The sequence below is a fragment of the Oryza sativa genome, chromosome 3 (assembly GCF_034140825.1).
Source record: "Oryza sativa Japonica Group chromosome 3, ASM3414082v1".
NCBI classification, from domain to species: Eukaryota; Viridiplantae; Streptophyta; class Magnoliopsida; order Poales; family Poaceae; genus Oryza; species Oryza sativa.
Genome location: NC_089037.1, coordinates 36,690,734 through 36,706,080, shown reverse-complemented (window position 1 = coordinate 36,706,080; position 15,347 = coordinate 36,690,734). Strand labels below are relative to the sequence as shown.

The following is a 15,347-nucleotide window of genomic DNA, read 5'->3' as shown; positions in this document are numbered from 1 at the left end:
TTGGGGATCAGAGTGATCACCGCTGTGTTTAACATTTCAAGGAGCCATGGTGGGACACAAATGAGGTAAAAGGAGAAGAGCTGATATTTCCTGAGGTTGAAAAGCTGTTTATCGAAAGTTGCCCTAGGCTAACTGCCTTACCAAAAGCGTCAAATGTGATTTCAGAATCGTCTAGCGGAGTTAGCACCGTGTGTCGTTCTGCATTTCCAGCATTGAAGGAAATGGAATTAGATGATTTGGATATCTTTCAGAAATGGGAGGCAGTCGATGGAACTCTAAAGGAGGAGGTAGCATTTCCTCAGCTTGACAAATTAACAATCAACGAGTGCCCAGAGCTGACTACTCTACCTGAAGCACCAAAACTAAGTGTCTTAAACATACATGAAGGCAATCAACAAATATCCCTACAGGCAGCTAGCAGATATACTACTTCATTGTCCAGTCTCCATCTGCATTTGTCAACTGATGGCACAGAAACAACATCGGTGGCCAAGCAACAAGATTCGAGTGAATTGGTGATTGAGGATGAGAAATGGAATCATAAATCTCCCCTTGAACTTATGAACTTAAATGGGTGCAACCTTTTATTCTCTCACCCAAGTGCGCTGGCTCTCTGGACATGTTTTGTTCAGCTCATAGATCTGAATATTCGGAAAGTCGATGCGCTTCTCTACTGGCCAGAAAAGGTGTTCCAGGGCTTGGTTTCCTTGAGGAAGTTAGGTACAGTATTTATCAATGCAAGAATCTGACAGGACACACACAAGCTCGTGGGCAATCTACACCAGCACCAAGTGAACTCCTGCCACGTTTAGAGTCCCTACAGATAAGCTGTTGTGGTTCTTTTGTAGAAGTCCCCAACCTACCTGCGTCTCTCAAGCTATTAGACATTAGGGGGTGCCGTGGCCTGGAGTCCATCATATTCAATCAGCAGCAGGATAGGACGATGTTGGTGAATGCAGAAAGCTTTGCACAGCCGGATAAGTCATCATTAATATCAGGCTCCACCAGCGAGACCAACAATCGCACCCTTCCACGCCTAGAATCTCTAGTAATATGGAACTGTGATCGTTTGGAGGTTCTCCATCTTCCTCCGTCCATCAAGAAATTGGATATTTCTTGCTGCGAAGAACTTCAGTCCCTCTCAGGAAAGCTGGATGCCGTTCAAGAATTAAATATAGAATCGTGCCAGAGCTTGAAATCACTGGAATCTTGCTTAGGAGAGCTCCCGTCGCTGCAACAACTCACCCTTTTTGATTGCGAGAGCCTGGTATCCTTGCCGAAGGGGCCTCAAGCATACTCATCTCTTACATCTCTTACAGTTAGTTATTGTTCTGGTATAAAGGTGCTTCCACCGAGCCTGCAGCAACGTCTGGATGACATCGAGGAGAAAGAGCTAGATGCCTGCTACGAAGGTAATCTCCACTTTCTTCATTTCTTTTAATAATAAGAACTAGCTGGGTGGTCCGCGCAATTGCGCGACTAGCACCCGTATAAAATCATATATTTTTTTAATATGATTTTACTTAAAATTTATTAAAAGTTATCTCACCGTCTTAAGATTTTGAAAGACCAAACATTATCATCCTCGGGTTTCTAATTTTGTAGTTTTTAAAAGTCACATCAGTTGCTACCCCTTACTTTTATCATATTATTTTTTATTAGCTTTTTCGATCTACCATTGTTTCTATTCATTCTCATTGAAACCTTTAAAAATTGGATTAAAAAATTATAGTTTTTAGAGTTTATTTGTCCTGTTGGGCTTTTTTTATAATTTCTAGAAGTCTCGTCAGAGCTGCCATTATACTCCTCTACAACCATCCATTGCATCTTCTCTTTATTGTCATTGCTATTTTAAAAGTCGAATATAATTATTATTTAGGTTTTTTTTTACTTTCTAGAAGTTCCGCCAAAACGTCAGCGACTTTGTCACTATACTCCTCTACGGCTCGCCCACTGCCGCCCTTCTTTATTATCATTGAGATTTTAAAATCTAACATGATTATTATTGGGGTTTATTTTCTTTACTTTTTAGAAGCCCGAACCTTTAAAAATTGTACCTTATAGTTTTTAGAGTTTATTGTCTTGTTGGGTTTCATGTTTTTTATAATTTTTAGAAATCATGTCAAACGCTGTCAAAATACTCCTCTACGACCCGTCCGCCGCATAATCTTTATTGTCATTGGGATTCTAAAAATTGAACATAACTATCGTTGGAATTCATTTTTTACTTTCTAAAAGACGCAACAACCATCGACGACTCTGCCATTGTACTCCTATACGACCCACCCGCTGCCTCTCATTTTTATTATAATTGAGATTTTAAAAATCAAATATGATTATCATTGGGGTTTATGTTTTTACTTTCTAGAAGTCCCCGACAACCGCCTTGACCGATTGCTTCACGATCTGCCCATCATCCTTTCTTTTAATCGTCATTAGGATTCTATTTACTGTTTTATTAATAGTTTTTAGATGTCTCATCAACCGCCACAACTCTGCTCCTCCATAGGCCTGTTACTTAATTAATCTCGTCATGTGTTTTAGATGGTCTTTTCTTTCAATAGTCTTATTTTTTTATCACCAATTTTAGTTATTTATAAATTGTATTCCTAGTTGAAATCTTTTTTTCTCTTTCTAATTTCAGAATTTATTTTATTTATTATTATGTTCTTTTGATATTTTTATTTTTTATTTTCAATTTCAGTTGTTTCAAATCTTTTTAATTTGCCTAATTTCGGATTTTATTTTATTTTTTATTCTGAATTTTAATTAATCTACTATTGGGTTCTTACATGTACTCTTATTTCAATATTTTTTATATTTAATTCCGAATTTAAGTTAATTTTAAATTGTATTCCTACTTGAACTCTTATTTTTTTCTAATTTCGATTTTTTTATTTTTTTATTCCAATTTTTAATTTATCTCGTATTGGATTCTTGTATGCACTCTTCTTTCAATAATTTTTATTTTTAATTCTGAATTTTAGTTATTTATAAATTGTATTCCTACTGTCGGTGACATGGGATCAGGAGTATCATGACTAGAGGTTTGAGGCAGACACAATCGCCCACGTGGCCTGGCACCCTCGGGGGACGTCGGGCCCGAGGGTGATGTGTTCGCCCTCCTCTTAGTCCCCCCGAGGGGGTCGGGCCGCACCCGCCTCGGCCCCGAGGGCCGAGGCGCCCCGACCCCTCGTGGATTTTTGCTCCGCGTGTATGGGTTAGGTGAGCACAGCGGGGCTCACCTAACCACATTTATTGTGGTTTGGCTGAGCGTGTCACGCCGCATGTAACGCAGTGCAGTGCACTCGTTTATCCGGTTTGTGACCAGTCACAGACCGGTCAGATCGCGGGTTAGGTGGCGACAGGCGATCTGACGCACGCCTCGCCCCATCCCGTCAGGACGAGGGCTTCTAGGCGCTTGTCCCCAGCTGGAGCTAGCGTGTTACCTCCCAGAGATGGCACGTTAGTCCTGGTTAGATATATGCCAGGCTTCATCCTAACCATTACAGGCAAGATGTTGTGTGAAGAAGGGCCAACATGTAGATTGCTAAACTGACACGTGGTGGACAAGAATGAGCGATTTGTGACCAGTCTGACACTGGTCATGTCGTCAGCAGACAGCCATAATCCCACGTCGCACCTGCTTCCGGCGGAAGTGGAGGTAGGTATGGGCCGTCCTATCAGAAGGTCATTCGGACGGCAACTATACAAATCTCCGTCCATTTATGAAAAGGTAGAGTAAGTCCCCACAGAAGAGAGGGAGATGGTGCATGTGGTATCCCCTTAAGATATAAAAGGAGGACCTTGCCCACTTAGAGGAGGACTGGACTTTTCCAGATTCGGAACCCAGAACAAGGGAGGGGCTGGCTCATACTTTGTAGCTCCTTCATACACAGATCCCCCAAAACACAGGAGTAGGGTATTACGCTTCTCAGCGGCCCGAACCTGTATACATCGCCCGTGTCTTATGCTCTTTCGACGGTCGCGAACCTTCCACATACAGAGAGCTTAGAATTTCACCCTGAGTCCCCGGCCGAACCGGCAAAGGGGGGCCTGCGCGGTCTCCCGGTGAGGAGCCCCACGCTCCGTCACCTACGTACTCGAACTCTTCTTTTTTTGTTTTTCTAATTTTGGAATTTATTTTATTATTATTCCAAATTTTAATTAATCACGTATTGGGTTCCTATATGGACTCATCTATCAATATTGCATATTTTTAATTCCGAATTTCAGTTATTTTTAGATTGACTCTTCTTTTCTTTTTCTCCGATTAATATGGGAATTTCGAGCATCCACAGCAAACGTGGTGCCTCCTTTCATAGCTGTTTTGATAATATAATAGATAGCCAGGAGCTCAATTTAATTTGGTGGGTGCCCTAAAAGGCAACTCTCGGCTTAAGCATGTACCGCGATTTATTGCTAAAAGTTTGCAGTGTGGTGTATAGAATCTCTAGTCAACCATTAATACGATTATATGTACAGAGTACAATGCACATCGATAACTCACTTGTGCAGTGGTGTGACCTAAACACTTCAAATTTTTGAATTGCATTTGGGGGTACAAAAGAATTTAGTTATATCTACTGTAGCCATTACTATTATGCAAGCTGAATGCACGTGCTTTACTACGAATAAATAATAAATTATAATATTATCTAAAATAAATAAAAAAATATATATTAATGCGTCTGATATGGACAGCAGCTTAAATTTGTAGAACTAACTGTCGCGGTACTTGAATTGTATTAACATTTCTCTGGAAACTCATAGCTCCATTGCATGTAGTTTGAGTATACGTAGTTCCTTCTAATCATCTTATGCCAAACTTGACTATGGAATGCTGTGGTCTACATATTATCCAACCAATACATAACATTTTTTATTACTATTATCTTTTGTTTGCTAGAACCAAAGGCCCATCAATCTGCAGTCGCTAGGCTGCTGTGCTTAAAGTAACAGATTCAGGACCAGATGAGTCATCATGGTTTGTAACATCATTATACATGATTGATTTCGAATGAAATGCTAACCACTATCCTTATGCTGACTCTCTCTGTGGTGTGACTTCCTTGCAGGATCGTTACCAAATCTGCAACTGATGGGTTATTAATTGTGTGATTTGTGTCTCATGGTAGAATGTATTACCTACCTACCCTTTCTCAAGATAAACTCCAGTAAAGTCGATCGTCCGGTTGGTGTGAGCTGCTACAAGAAGGATGAAGCCGATGATCCAAGGCCTTGACTTTAAGCAGAAAGCTAGTCCCAGGTTGTAAGCTAAAGAATAACATGCTGGAGCTTAAACTGCTTCACTTTTTTAAAATCCTTTTTATTTTCGTGTGAACTGCGATGTCTTTGATCTCGTTCATGCTCCATCATAAGAGAATCACAGCTAGCACTTCCATTTCAATGATGTTTTTCCTACATGACATGACTGCAGAGGATACTTGTGATTGATCAACAACATTTTGCAGCAACGTTATCTCTCCCATTGTTGATCAATGGAATTGATCAATTGATGTTCCTACTTATTGGAATGAATTTCCCATTGTGGAAAAAATGGAAAGACTGGTACAAGCTGCTGAAAAATAAACTGTCGCTACTCAAGTTGAAACATGTGTGTAATTATCTGTCAGCTGCTGCAGTTAGAACCTTAAATCTGTAAATATAATTGTGTGTTATGAAAATAGATGCACAACGGAGACACGAATTTTTACGTGGAAAACCCTTGCGGGAAAAAACCACGGGCGCCGACCGGCAATGATCACTATTGAGGAGTTGATTACAAACGTAGGGGAATCACAATGGGAACGTCACCCCTTCCCGTATGGCTTACAAGAGTATATATAGGGGATAATAGAAGGACACATAATAGGATAGACATGAAGTCCTACTAGGAAACTAATCCGAATATATTGTGGGCCCAAAATTCGGATCACATATTTAACAATCTCCACCTTGAGACGAATTTCCTCTTGTAGCATAAAAACATCAATCACCAAAGATACCTCATGTAGGTAAAATCACCGCGCGCCAAATAGTCTCTAAGACTATACTGTAACACCAACCAAACTTGAGCAAAGCTCAAACTTAGTAGTAGGAACTGGCTTTGTCATCATATCAGCTGGGTTATCATGAGTACTTATCTTGCATACCTTGACATCACCTTCAGCAATCACACCTCGAATAAAGTGATTTCTCACATCAATATGCTTTGTTCTCTCATGGAACATCTGATACTTTGTAAGGCATATTGCACTTTGACTATCACAAAATATATTAATGCAAGACGTAACTCCACAAAGCTCAGTGTACAAACCTCTAAGCCAAATAGCTTTTTTACAAGCTTCAGAAATAGCCATATACTCTGCTTCAGTAGTAGATAAGGCAACAGTTGCTTGCAAACTTGCCTTCCAACTAACAGCACATCCTCCAATAGTGAAAACATAACCTGTGAGCGATCTTCTCCTATCCAAATCTCCAGCAAAATCTGAATCCACATAACCAACAAGTCCATCTCTAGATCTCCCAAACTACAAACAAGCACTAGATGTACCACGTAGGTATCTGAAAATTCATTGAACAGCTTTCCAATGCTCTTTGCCAGGATTAGCCATGTATCTACTGACAACACTCAATGCATGTGATAAGTCAGGACGAGAACATACCATGGCATACATAAGTGAACCAACTGCACTTGAATAAGGAACTCTAGACATGTACTCAATATCATAATCTGACTGTGGATATAAATCTGAAGATAATCTGAAATGTGCAGCTAAAGGAGTACTCACTGGTTTTGCATCATGCATATTGAAACGACGAAGAACTTTTTCAATATAACCTTTCTGACTAAGATATAACTTGCCAGAATGTCTTTCTCTAGTAATTTCCATACCGAGAATTTTCTTCGCTGCACCTAAATCCTTCATATCAAATTCACTACTCAATTGTGCCTTCAACTTTGCTATCTCTGATTTGTCTTTTGCAGCAATCAACATATCATCGACATAAAGAAGCAAATATATAGCTGAACCATCAACAATTTTGAGATAAACACAGCTATCATAATTGGATCTTCTAAACTTCTGAGAAAGCATGAAAGAGTCAAATCTCTTATACCACTATCTAGGTGACTGCTTTAGCCCATAAAGAGATTTCTTCAACCTACAGACTAGGTTCTCTTTTCCAGGAACAACAAAACCTTCAGGTTGCTCCATATAAATGTCCTCTTCTAACTCCCCATATAAAAATGCAGTCTTAACATCCATTTGCTCTAGTTCATAATCATGCATTGCAACAATACTGAGTAAAGTGCAAATTGAACTGTGCTTCACAACAGGGGAAAAGACATCATTGAAATCAATACCTGGAATCTGGCTATAACCTTTAGCAACTAACCTTGCTTTGTATCTTGCCTCATCACTTGGAGATATACCTTCCTTTCTTTTGAAGATCCACTTGCAACGGATAGGTTTCTTCTCCTTTGGCAACTTCACCAATTTCCAAGTATGATTCTTTTCAAGTGACTCCATTTCATCATGCATAGCAGTTATCCATCTATTGCAATCATCAGAAACAATAGCCTCAAAATATGTAGAAGGTTCTGCATTACCTTCAATTTCTTCTGCCACACTCAAAGCATAAGCAACTATGTTCGCTTCTTCAATATATCTTCGAGGAGGTTTAATATTTCTTTTGGGCTTATCTTTTGCAATAGAACGTTTTGGAGACTGCTGAATAGTAGAAGAATATGAATCTTCAATAACAGGTGCATCTTGGTTAATAGCAACATCTTCTTTTTCTGGTGCATGCCCTGAACTGATCAAGTGCTCCACCTGCACACTTGCTTTCTCCTGACTCTCAACAGGAACATTAGTAGAAGGTTTGTTATGTAACATAACTGATTCATGGAAGACAACATTTCTACTAATCACAACCTTTTTGGTTTCAGGACACCATAACTTATAGCCTTTCACACCAGACGGATAACCAAGAAAAATGCACTTAATAGCTCTAGGCTCCAATTTACCATTATCAACATGAGCATAAGTAGTACAACCAAATACTCTTAAGTCTGAATAATTTGCTGGGGAACTAGACCATACCTCAATTGGAGTCTTCTTATCAATGGCATAACTGGGTGATCGATTGATAAGATAACAAGCAGTGGAAACGGCTTCCGCCCAAAACTGTTTAGGCAAACCTGCATTAAACAACATACAATGGGCCTTTGATATAATTGTCCTGTTCATACGCTCAGCTACGCCGTTTTGTTGAGGTGTGTGAGGAACGGTGTAGTGACGCACAATGCTTTCAGACTTGCAATATGATTTAAATATCTTAGAACAGAACTCCATCCCATTGTCAGTACGAATGGATTTTCACCTTCCTTTCAGTTTGTCTTTCAACCATAGTTTTCCACTCTTTAAACACATCAAAAGCTTGATATTTGTGCTTCAAGAAATAAGGCCAAACTTTTCGTGAATAATTATCAACGATAGTCATCATGTAACGAGCACCTCCAAAAGATGTCTTACGAGCAGGCCCCCATAAATCAGAATGCACATAATCAAGAATACCTTCAGTAGTATGTGTAGATGTGTTGAACTTCACCCTTTTATGCTTGCCAAAGATACAAGAGAGAATCCATTATACGCCACTGACTTTGTCACAAGTCTACAATTTACCACTGACTTTGTCACGTTCTACAATATACCATCGACTTTTGCTTAACTTCTACGATTTACCATCGCCGTCCGGTTAGCCTCCGTTAGTACTGTACAAATTTGTCGAAATGACCAAAATACCCCTAGGATAAAAACTTCCAAAATTTGGATAAAATAATCGAAATATCAGATTTCAAGTTTTTGGCCAAAATTTGGATGTTTACGATCTTATGTTTATAATATGATATTTCGATTATTTTATCCAAATTTTGGAAGTTTTTGTCCCATGGGTATTTTGGTAATTTCGACAAATTTGTACAGTACTAACGGAGGCTAACTGGACGGCGATGGTAAATCGTAGAAGTTAAGCAAAAGTCGATGGTATATCGTAGAACGTGATAAAGTCAGTGGTAAATCATAGACGTGTGACAAAGTCAGTGGCATGTAATGGATTCTCTCAAGATACAATGCTCACAAAATTTGAGCATCCCGATGCTTTGTCCATCTAGCAATCCTCGCTTGCTCAATTCTGCCAAACCAATTTCACTCATATGCCCAAGACGCATATGCCAAAGATTAATAGCATCGGAATTAGATAATGAATCAGAAATTGTAGCAACATTACCTAATATAGTTGTACCTCGCAAATGGTACAGGTTGGCAGATTTAATATCAGCTTTCATCACAACAAGAGAGCCTTTAGTTACCTTCAAAATTCCATCTCCACCGGAATATTTGTACCCTTTGCGATCAAGAGTACATAAAGAGATGAGGCTTCTCTTCAAATTTGGAATATGCCGCACATATGACAATGTTCTGATACAGCCATCAAACATCTTGATCTGAACTATTCCAATACCTGCAACCTCGCATGGTGTATCATCACCCATCAAAACAGTATCACCTTGCACAGCTTCATAGGTGGCAAACCAATTCCTATTCGGGCACATGTGATAGGTGCATGCAGTATCAAGAATCCACTGGTCACTAGTTTGTGCACAACCAGCATAAGCAACAAGCAATTGTGCATCAGACTTCTCATCAATAACAACTGCGGCTTTACCTTCCTCTTCTTTCTTACCTTTTGGTACATATTTTCCGGTTCTCTTGTCTTTATCCTGTAGCTTCCAACACTCAGAGATATCATGTCCATCTCTCTTGCAGTATTTGCATGACTTATACCTGCATCTGGACTTTGATCTCCCACGGTAGCTACTTGAACTTTTATCTCTTGATTTGTTGTTTGTGTTCTTCTCCTGTTGCCTGCCCCGAACAACCAAGCCTTCTGCTTGTGAATTTGAACCTTCAGAGGGTACCATCTTCTTCATCTTTTCTTTGGCATGCAAAGCATCATAAACTTCTTTCAAAGTTAGAGTATCACGACTATAAAGTATAGTATCCCTGAAGTTTGCATATGAGCTAGGCAATGAACACAATAGAATAAGACCTAAATCCTCTTCATCATACTTTATTTCCATAGACTCAAGGTCAGCAACAATTTCCTTGAAAGCGGAGAGATGGTCCATCACAGACCCATCATCTTGCAATTTGTGCAAAAATAACTTTTGCTTCAGGTGCATCTTACTGGTCAGATCCTTAGTCATGCATATCTGTTCCAGCTTCAACCACAGCCCAGCGGCTGTCTCCTCCTTAAGCACCTCCTGCAAAATATTGTTAGATAGATGAAGATGAATATATGATATAGCCTTACGATCCATTTTCTTCTCATCGTTGTACCAATCCTGAGTCCTCTTGTTAAATCTAGAAAGCGCATCATCGAGGTCTTGCTGTGCAAGAACGGCTCGCATCTTCACTTGCCAAAGTGAGAATCTTGTGTCTCGGTCCAGGAGCGGTAGATCATACTTTAAACTCGCCATGGGAATTAATCCTGAATTTGCTAGAAAGAATTAGGCTAAATCTAGCAAAAACGTGAACCTCTGGTGCACTTTCCGTGTGCACGAAGCGTAGATCAGGGAATCTCCTGGTACACAAGCTTAGGTGGCCGTAGCAATTCAACGTGAATAAAAATCACGTGAACAGGAGAAGAGCTGGCTGCCCTAATTTTCTTTCTCCTCGGGACGTGTGCTGCTGGATGGATGGATTGGACGCTGCTGCTCCTCCTTTTCCTCCTGTCGCGTGCGCCGTTTGACGTGGCTGCTGCTGCGGTGCTGCCTTTTCTTCTCGCGCAGGCGTGGGACAAGGCCGACTCGGAGTCGACAGGTAGGGGGCCAAACAGATTGATTCGACCGAACGATGAACACGACGACGCGTTCCGTCGATTAGATCGATTTCTTCGATTAGGAAAAATCGCCCGTGGCCGGGACTGCAGTGGATCGATCTCCAATACTCTGATACCACTTGATATGAAAATAGATGCACAACAGAGAAACGAACTTTTACGTGGAAAACTCTTGCGAAAAAAAACCACGGGCGTCAACCGGCAATAATCACTATAGAGGAGTTGATTACAAACGTAGGGGAATCACAATGGGAACGTCACCCCTTTCCATATGGTTTACAAGAGTATATATAGGAGATAATAGAAGGACACCTAATAGGATAGACATGAAGTCCTACTAGGAAACTATATAATCCGAATATATTGTGGGCCCAAAATTCGGATCACATATTTAACATTATTTAAATCCTCCCCCCGGGGCTCTTTCTTCTTTCTATGCTCCTCTTATTCTTTTTCTTTCCCATATTTGGCTTTTCCTCTTTCTAAAACTTTGTACCACCTCATTTCTATTAATGAGATGGCTATAAGGTAGAGCCAGCTCTACCTTCTTACGTCAAAAAAATGAATTGTTCTCGACAGAATCGTTGGGACTTGCAAGGTAAAAAAAAATTCCTCAGCTCTGTAAATGCTATTGCTGAACTAAAGTTCAGAAAACTATAGTGCCGAAAGATCTCCCAACACCTCAGATGGCCTACTGCAACAAAATTTAGTGCAATGCAACACAATGTAACATTACGTGGCCCAGCCCATCATGGCCCATCTCAGCCCATACTGTATGCGCTGCAAACTAATGTTAGTTCAGGCAATTACTCTGAAATTTCTAATAGACGAACCTGATTTTTTCATGTCAGGTGTCGTGATTGTTCAGATTCAGCAACTTACATTTCCAAAGAAGAAAAAGGAAATTCATACATTTTTTTACTTGGTTTTTGAAAGTGGCCTGGATTTTCATGATTTGGTTAAAATTTAGCCTTTGTCGTATGGATTTGGATCCTCTATCCAAACACATGCCTTCCAAGATAAACGAATCCCTCATTATACAAAAAAAAAAGCACAAAATGCTCAACAAGAAGCTTCAAATTCGTGTAAATACATGTCATGTCTCGCTACCAAACAATATCTCAACTTTTTGCCGCAGTACCAAACAATAAGAGTGGGGGCATGTTTAGATTGATGTAATTTTCAACCATACCATTTTTTAGCATAGTTACTAAAAATGTGGCTATGTTTAGTTTTTTTTTGCTAAATTTTGATAAATACATAAGAAATTATGCCAAAATTTGGTAATGTTTATTTTGGCTATAATCTACATAGGCCCTGGATCTTGGCAAATTGGATAACTGCACATAATTGAGCAGAAAAGGACACGGCAACAATTTCGGTTTCAGATTGGCACATTTTCTTGGAAATAAAAAAAATCCAAGGAAAATAGCCCCAGAAGGAGGCAACAAGAAAATGATTCCACAAGATGTAACCGAAGCATGGGCAGTCCTGCAAGGATGGAATGAAATACGCTGAATGAAAATACAAATATGTTTTGCAATGGCTATAAAGTGGATTAATTTAGAATATGATGATATAACCAAATCATGCAAAGATACTGTGCAGTCGAGTTCACACAAATTAAATTACTGTATAATCTATGCATGGCGTTTCCGGCCGTTATCCCTAAAAATGAGCATGCCAGAGATCAATTAGCAACTGGCACAATAACAATTTTCTCATTCAAATATTCAATTACTATATCTCAAGCAATATGTTAAACAAAATTGATGCTCCACACATCTGGCCATAATTTTTTTTTTGGAAAAAGTACACCCAAGGTCCCTCAACTTATCATCGAGATACAAAATCATCCCCCAATCGCAAAATCAGATACCGGACGTCCCTCAACTAACAAAACCATTCGCTTTAGGTCCTTCGGTGGATTTGACCCCAGTTTTGTCCAACGTGACAGCTGAGTTAGTGTGGGACCCACGTGGGCCCCATATGTCAGACTATCCACGTCAGCCTCCCCTCTCTCTCCCCTCTTCTCTCCTTTCCTCCTCTCTATCACTCTTCTCCTCTCTGCTCCTCTCTGGGACTTGGGCAGGCCGGCCGATGGGTCACGCCACGCACGACGGCGTCGAGCCCGGGGGCGGACCAGGGCGAGGCGACAAGCTCGACCTCGGCGACGGCCATACAGTCGACCCTGGCCAGGAAGATCCCCGGCACGGCATCATCGAGCACCGTGGCGTCGAACTCCACTCTGCGCGCGATGGCGCGGGAGTAGAGCAGTCCCAGCTCCACCCTTAGCTCCCGTGGTTCCGCCGCCAGCCACAGCCGCAGCGCCGCCTCCGCGAGCACCATCCACGGCGGGGCTATGGGGCTCGTGCTCCTCTCTCTAGTGTGATAGTGTCCCATGGACTCGAACCGACGGCGGAGGAGAAGCCGGAGGCGAGGCGGGGGAGGAGTTCCGGCGACGCCACCGAGCGCACGCGATGAGGGAGGAGGCAGGATAGCCGTCGTGCGCCACTCCTCCGCCAGCAGCTGCAGCGCTTCATTGAGCTGCAGCGCAGCGCTTCATCCTCCTCGCTAGCAGCTGCAGCGCGGCTCCTCCCCCCGCCGCCCCCGGCAGCGTCGCCGCCTCGCGCTGCTGATTTCGCTGAGAAGAGAGAGATGAGGAAAAGAAAGGAGAGGGAAAAAGAGGGAGGAGGCCGAGGTGGCCAAGCTGACATGTGGGGCCCACGTGGGTCCCACGCTGACTCAGCCGCCACGTCGGACAAAACCGGGGTCAAAACCACCGAAAGATCTAAAGAGAACGTTTTTGTTAGTTGAGGGACGCCCGGTATATGGTTTTGTGGTTAGGGGACGATTTTGTAACTCAATGACAAGTTGAGGGACCTTCGGTGTACTTTTTCCTTTTTTTTCCCAGTAAGCAGACTTAGGGCCCATTTAGAAGCCCAGTATTTGGCCCAAAACTGGTGTAAACTACAGGCCAATGATTCCAACGCACGCTTGGATGGGCCGTGTAACATACACCCATTTCTGGCCCAATCCAACGAAGGTTCGGTCCAGTCCAGCCTCTAACTCCGCCGCCGCATGCCCAATCCCCGCCGGCCGCCGCTGCCTTCTCCCTTCCCCCACCGCCACCGTCGCCTTCTCCCTTCTCCCTCAAAGCCTCAGTACCAGCAGCCGCGGCGCGGAGAGTGGAGGCCCTCATGCAGAGGAGCGCCCGGGCGACGGAGACGACCCATGGCGTGGCGACGTCGGAAGGGACGGCCTATAGGCGGTGGAGACTGGAGACCGCGAATAATGCCGTCGCCGACGGGGGGAGCTTCAGGCGAGGATGCGTGGCCTTCGTCGGCTGCTGCTGCTCTCTTCCTCGCTCTGGTTTGTCATTGTGTTGGTTGGTGGTTTGGGGATATCAGGATGGGGAAGGAGAATAATGGGTTTGTTGTTCTTCTATTGTGCTATTTGAATGTTCTCTTGTCAAATTTCATGGTGATTCGATCTGCATTTGTTATTGGTTGTCAAACATTTTATTTCGGGATGGATGTTATTGCTCATAGTTCATTTGAAGTTGGGAACCACAGATGGCTTATGGCAAGAGGTGTTGAGAAACAAATATTTTAAAAAATAACAAAACACTCTTACAGAAATACACAGAGTGAGTGATTCATACTGTACTTCTGATCAGGTCTGATGGAGATAAAAAAGAACTGTTTCTAAATTTTTGTGAGAAAAAAAAGTGGAAAATGGAGAAAATACACGTTTGGGAAGACTGCTGGGTAGGGGGCAAGTTTATAGCAGAAAGCTTTCCTGAGCTGTATAATGTAATAACTCTAAAAAGACGTGTAACAATTGCAAAAGTAAAACAAAAAGGCTGAGAAGAAGTTAGATTCAGAAGATGCCTGTATGGAGAAAAGAAGGTAAAGTGGAGAAGAATTTGCAATGAGATTGATAGGCTGTCCCTAACAAAAGAAAATGACAAGCTGAGTTGGAGATTAACAAAGAATAGTGTGTTCACAGTTAAGTCTTTTTACAGGGCTTTGAAAATGCACAACATGCAATTCCCCTATAAGAAAATGTGGAGAATCAAAATACCACCAAAAGTGAAAGTCTTTGTATGGCTGAAGTTGTAAACCCAGATGCTGTTCCTGGTGATGCCTAAATTCTATTTTTGCTTAACTAGATCCTAGCTTGTTCTGAACTGATTGGCTGAGGGATGGCATCTGGTGGTGGCGCTCCGAATGGCGACCCTGTAGCCCGTATTTTGTTTTCGCTTAGCTGAACAATTGTAATGCTGCGTTTCTCTAACAGAAACAGGAGAAGAATGCATCTCTTTCTAAAAAAAATAAGTTCATAGTTCAGTAATTAACTTTGTGCAAATCATCGAGCTAGGTGTTCAGTATTTTAGGAGTCATCCTCCTTTCCACCTCTCACGCTCGCGCGCATCA

At 41.7% G+C, this 15,347-nt stretch overlaps 1 pseudogene; it reads left to right on the top strand.

The window, feature by feature from the left end:
- Nucleotides 1–120: 120 nt before the first annotated feature.
- Nucleotides 121–5,425, top strand: LOC4334785 (disease resistance protein TAO1-like; annotated as a pseudogene).
- The last annotated feature ends 9,922 nt before the right edge of the window (nt 5,426–15,347 follow it).